The following is a 5,539-nucleotide window of genomic DNA, read 5'->3' on the forward strand; positions in this document are numbered from 1 at the left end:
GTTTAGTATAATACTTTTTATTTTTAATCTTTTGCACTTTTTATTTGGTTTTGTATTAATGACTTTAATAACTAGTTACTTATGTTGAAGGTGATCTTTCCTTATCGTTTGTCCGTGGTGTCTTGGCGTTATTTTACTGTCTATATAAAATAAAAGATTTTCACCATTCATATCTCCACGGTCTATATGGAGGTATGTTGGCTACCTGGTCGGGGGTTAAGGTAACGGTTTGGTAAGGGTCTTGCCCTTGTTCAGCGTTTAGAGGTCCTGCTTGGGACCTGGGTCAAATTTAGTAGGATCTCCTTCAATGCCCATAGGTATTGGATGGCGGGGATCCAAACTCTTTGACCCCCTCATAAGTTAACTACTATTAATACTATAACCCGGCTATTTAGGACTGTATCCCTGCTGACTCAGACTACTTAGCCGAGGGTAACGTTACCGCCGAAAGCGGGGCCTACCACAATTTGCATTAATAACTTAATTCATTATCTTTCAATAATCCGACCCTTTAGGATTGTATCCTTGCTGACTCAAACTACTGGGTTGAGGGTAACGTCGCCTTCAAAAGAGGGGCCTACTACAATAACTAAGATAATCTCTTAAACAAGTGCAAAAGTGCGAAAATAATCAAAGGTTATACTAATACACGTGTCGGATCCAAGTGATTCATCTTGTCTATCTGTTTTTATTTTATTTTATTTTTCAGCATTTAGTTAGTTTTTATTTTTCTTAGTTTAAAACATTTTTCTCACTTTTTGATTTGATTACACGTTGAGGATAAACCGGTATTAAAAGCTCTTGTGTCCTTGGACGACCTCGGTATCTTACCAACACTATACTACGTCCACGATGGGTGCACTTGCCCATATGTGTGTTTAGTGTTAGTAAATATCGTGTTTTATAAATTTAAAACTTGGCTAAAAGTGTAAAAAGGGGCTTAAATACTCATCAAAAATATATTACACTACACACGCATCAAGTTTTTGGCGCCGCTGCCGGGGACACAAGGATTTTAAGAAAGTTAGGAATCAACGGCCTAATCATATTTTTATTTTTCTTTAATTTTTAAGATTTTTCCTTAGATTTTCAGCTTCTGCAGAGCTCAACACGGGGCCGTGCCTGGTCGGACACGGGCCGTGTTCAGCATCGTCACTGGCAGTTTTTGTTTTCCAAGTTACAGAAGGCTGACCACGGGGCCGTGCCGGTGCAACACGGGGCCGTGTCCAACTTCCAGTAACTGGGATCTGGAAAACAATCACTGAAATTCCGACCACGGGCCGTGTTCGCTCAACACGGGGCCGTGGTGAACCTTCTGACCAACATTCTTTTTTGTTTTTATTGCAGGACTTAGAACCCGACGCCACCCTCACGTAGTGTATGAGCTCCAGTTCCAATAAAGACATAAAAGAACCACTAGAAGAACCCGAACGCTTTCTCAGAAAAAGGTTAAAAGCCAAAAACCAAGAGAAGGTTTCGGGTGATCCACCTCCAATGGCGGACCAACGTACCCTTATGGATTATCTACGACCCACCGTAGGTAATCTAGGCGCCGCTATCAATGCTCCGAATGTCGAAGCCAATAACTTCGAACTTCGGCCGCATTTGATACAAATGCTCCAAAACTCCGCAACCTTCCACGGGCTTGCGGACGAGGATCCCCATCTACATATAACTAATTTCTTGGAAATATGTGATACCTTTCGGATCAATGGAGCATCAAACGACGCCATCCGCCTCCGTATGTTTCCCTTCTCACTAAAAGACCGAGCGAAAGCTTGGCTCAACGCCCTCCCAGCTGGATCGGTAAACACCTGGGATGAACTAGCCCAAAAATTTCTATATAAGTATTTCCCTCCTGCTAAAACTGCTAAGTTAATGGCTGAAATTAATACATATTCACAAGAGGACGGGGAATCCTTATATGAAACTTGGGAAAGGTTCAAGGAGCTATTACGCAAGTGTCCCCATCACGGCCTCGCAATATGGCAACAAGTATCCACTTTCTATAATGGATTGTGGGCAGACACTTGATTCTAGCTCCGGGGGACTTTTAGGTAATCGACGCCCACACGAAATATATAATCAAATTGAGGAAATTGCTCAAACCAATTTTCAATGGCACACCCCCCGGGGAAATAAGTCTATCGCCCCGGGCGCCCATAAGGTCGATGAAAGCATTTCTTTACAAGCCCAAATCGAGGCCCTTTCTTCAAAGATAAAAAAATTGGAAATGACAAAAACAGTCTCGGTTATGGCTTGTGAAGGGTGTGGTGGGTCACATGAAAATTGGAGTTGCATGAAAGAAACAGACGACCAACAAGAAATGGTAAACTACATTGATAATAGACCTAGGCCGTCGGGTCCTCCAACGGGAACTTACAACCAAGGATGGCGAAACCACCCAAACCTTGGTTGGAGGGAACCCGGCAATAGTAGTAACCAACAAACCCAACGAACAAACTTTCAGCAACCAAGAAATGAGTCACAAAATTTCACTCAACAACAAGGTGGACGAGAAAGGCTCGAAGATACTATATCTCGCCTCGTCTCTGACACTGATAAGAAAAACTCGGAAAGATTTCTACAATTAGAATCTAATTTTAGAAATCAACAAGCTAGCATTCAAACCATAGAAAAACAATTAAATCAAATAGCTCAAATTTTTTCGAGAGACCGCAAGGCGCATTACCTAGCAATACCGAAACAAACCCAAAGGCGCAAGTTCACCTCATCACACTACGAAACCGCACCGTAGGGCCTGCAGAAGTGCCACCGCCAACGGAAGAAACAGTACCGACACCTCTGCAGGAGAAGAACTCTCCTCCATCACCAGAGCCGACCAAGGCTCCTCGAGTTCCGTACCCCGGTAGGTTAATTCGTCAAAAGACAAATGAGCAATTCGCAAAGTTCGAAAGTCTGTTAACACAATTGCACGCCAATATTCCTTTTATCGAAGTCCTAACCCAAATGCCCAAATACTCTAAATTCATGAGGGACTTCCTTACGCATAAGAGGAAAATTGAAAATTTGTAATTAGTTAATTTAGGTGAAGAATGCTCTGCCCTCGTGCTCAATAAACTTCCCCAAAAGAAAATCGATCCCAGAAGCTTCACGATTCCATGCTCAATAGGGGAATCGCCCGTTCGCAATGCCTTAGCCGACCTAGGGGCTAGCATTAACCTCATGCCCTCGTCAATGTTCAAAAGGCTCGGCTTGGGAACCACGAGCCCTACAAAAATGAGCATACAACTCGCTGATCGATCCGTCAAATTCCCACAAGGTGTCATCGAGAATGTCTTGGTAAAGGTAAGCAGATTCGTTTATCCAGCTGACTTTGTCATACTCGATATGGAGGAAGACACCGAGGTCCCCCTTATACTAGGGAGACCCTTCCTTGCCACAGCCCAAGCAGTGGTGGATATGAATGACGGAACACTCACCTTGAGGTATGGGGATGATGAAGTGAAATTCGGAGTTGGGAAGAGAATAGAAGATGACGACCCGGTCAATTACATGAAGGTTATTGATTCGAGCTTGGATGCTACTCTCCGACGGTGTAACATGGGACGCCAAGCATCCCACTCAGAAAATATATAACCTCGAATCGGGTCTAGCCAAGGACCCTTATAAACGTGGCGCACCACGGAGGCATTCCGCGGAACTATCCTTAGTTTAGTTTAATCTTTTAGTTTTATTTTGCAGAATAAAACACACTCATGGTGGTAATGGATGAAAAAGGGGACGAGAAAAATGGAACCATGCACGAAGAACAGAGCAACCCGACACAAATCTCCATCACAGAAGGCTCAACACGGGTCGTGCCCAACCAACACGGCCCCGTGCTGAGCCACCTGCAGGAAAACACCCAGTTCAGGTAACTGGACACGGGCCGTGTTCAGCGGACACGCCCCCGTGTCCAGGCTTCTGTTTCAATTCTCTAATTTTTGTTACTGGCACTTGACCACGGGGCCGTGCCCGGTCACCACGGGGCCGTGTCCAGGATGCCAGTAACATAAATCTTTGCTTTTTAACCCACTTTTACACATTCTAATCAACCAAAAACATTGTTTTTGGACACATTGAGGACAATGTGTAATTTAAGTGTGGGGGGGATGCTAAAACCTTGAATTTTGCAAATCCTAAATACAAGCCTTACACAAAACTCTATTGGAACCGCTAAACACCCCAAATTTTTTCAAAAACTTTTTCATTTTTTTTTATTTACTTGTCTTAGTTTAAGTTGGGAATAACAAGTTCTAAAAAGGTTATATTTTTATAAGTTTACAACCGATAGCGTCGTGATAACAAAGAACCAACATAAGAAAATTATGAAACGGCATAACAAGTCTAGTTAAAAATTCGATTATATATACTTGATCACATTAAAAACCCATTCCCACAAAAGTGAGTTTTGAGCCTTTATTGAGCATAAAAATATACATATTTAGACTAAATGCTCATTTTTCGTTTCTTGTGTGAATAGCCGCTTGGTTCTTACAAATCTAGAACTTGCCACGACAATACATTCCCGGTCCTTACCAACTTAAACCCAAGTAAGTAAATGATGGAGGCATTAGGACTAACCATTTTTTTTCAAAACCATTATTTTTCATTTTTTTTCACCTACCAAAAATCCCCCTAGATAGCCCCTTTGAGCCTAAACCTTTTCATTTCATTACCCCAAAACTCTTTTCACCCACCAAAAACCTTTTTTATTTTTCACCCTTTATTTTAGTAACAAGCTCGTTTTTTCGTAAACTCGCCTTTTTATGTGAAAAAAAAAACAATGATGAAGTCAAAAACAAACAAAAGCTATATAAAAGCTTGTTTGGAGAAATACTTCAAAATAAAAAGTCGCTAAAGACAAGGTATTTTACGAAAACCGACGCTTTTACGATTTTTCGCCCTTTTTACTAACCACTAACCCAACCACCCACCTTTAACCCAAGCCTAACCCTTCACCCAAAAGTCCTCTTGATATTTACAAAGGTAAAAAGTTAAAAAGGAGGAGGATTGATTGCTTGGCAAGCCTATGGAAGGCGTAAGTTCCATGCCGCTCTCGAGTGATTCACTAAAAATATACACCTTCGGCCGAGTGTTGAGTGATCCCCCGTGAGGTATGTGAACTTGTATATAAATGGAATTTTAATAAGGCATGCTATGCCCAAATAAGTAATTTATCTTATGAAACGTTCAAAATAAATCATAACGAATAGGATTGTAAATAAATAAAAATAAAACTTACAAAGACCTTGGATTCCCGACACTCTAGGACAAGCTAAAAACCTTCTCTTCTACCTATTCCATTTGGGAGTGTAAGCCACATTTAAAGAGTTTTGCTTGAGGACAAGCAAAAGTTCAAGTGTGGGGGTATTTGATGTGTGTAAAATGCAACATATAAATCACATCAATTAAGGTATAAAACTAACCCTTTTTTAGTACTAATGTTGGAAAAAGAGTGTTTTTGTCTTCCTTTTGTATTTTCAGGATGAAATGAGCTCAAAATCATAAAAGAAGCAAAAAGACAACTAATTCT

At 41.3% G+C, this 5,539-nt stretch overlaps 1 non-coding gene across 1 annotated transcript; it reads right to left on the reverse strand.

Moving 5' to 3' along the window:
• Nucleotides 1-1,872: 1,872 nt before the first annotated feature.
• On the reverse strand, nucleotides 1,873-1,979 carry LOC118485240. Its single transcript, XR_004875545.1, has one exon. It is a non-coding gene; the product is annotated as a small nucleolar RNA R71 (small nucleolar RNA).
• Between the last annotated feature and the right edge of the window lie 3,560 nt (nucleotides 1,980-5,539).

The sequence above is a fragment of the Helianthus annuus genome, chromosome 12 (assembly GCF_002127325.2).
Source record: "Helianthus annuus cultivar XRQ/B chromosome 12, HanXRQr2.0-SUNRISE, whole genome shotgun sequence".
Classification (NCBI taxonomy): domain Eukaryota; kingdom Viridiplantae; phylum Streptophyta; class Magnoliopsida; order Asterales; family Asteraceae; genus Helianthus; species Helianthus annuus.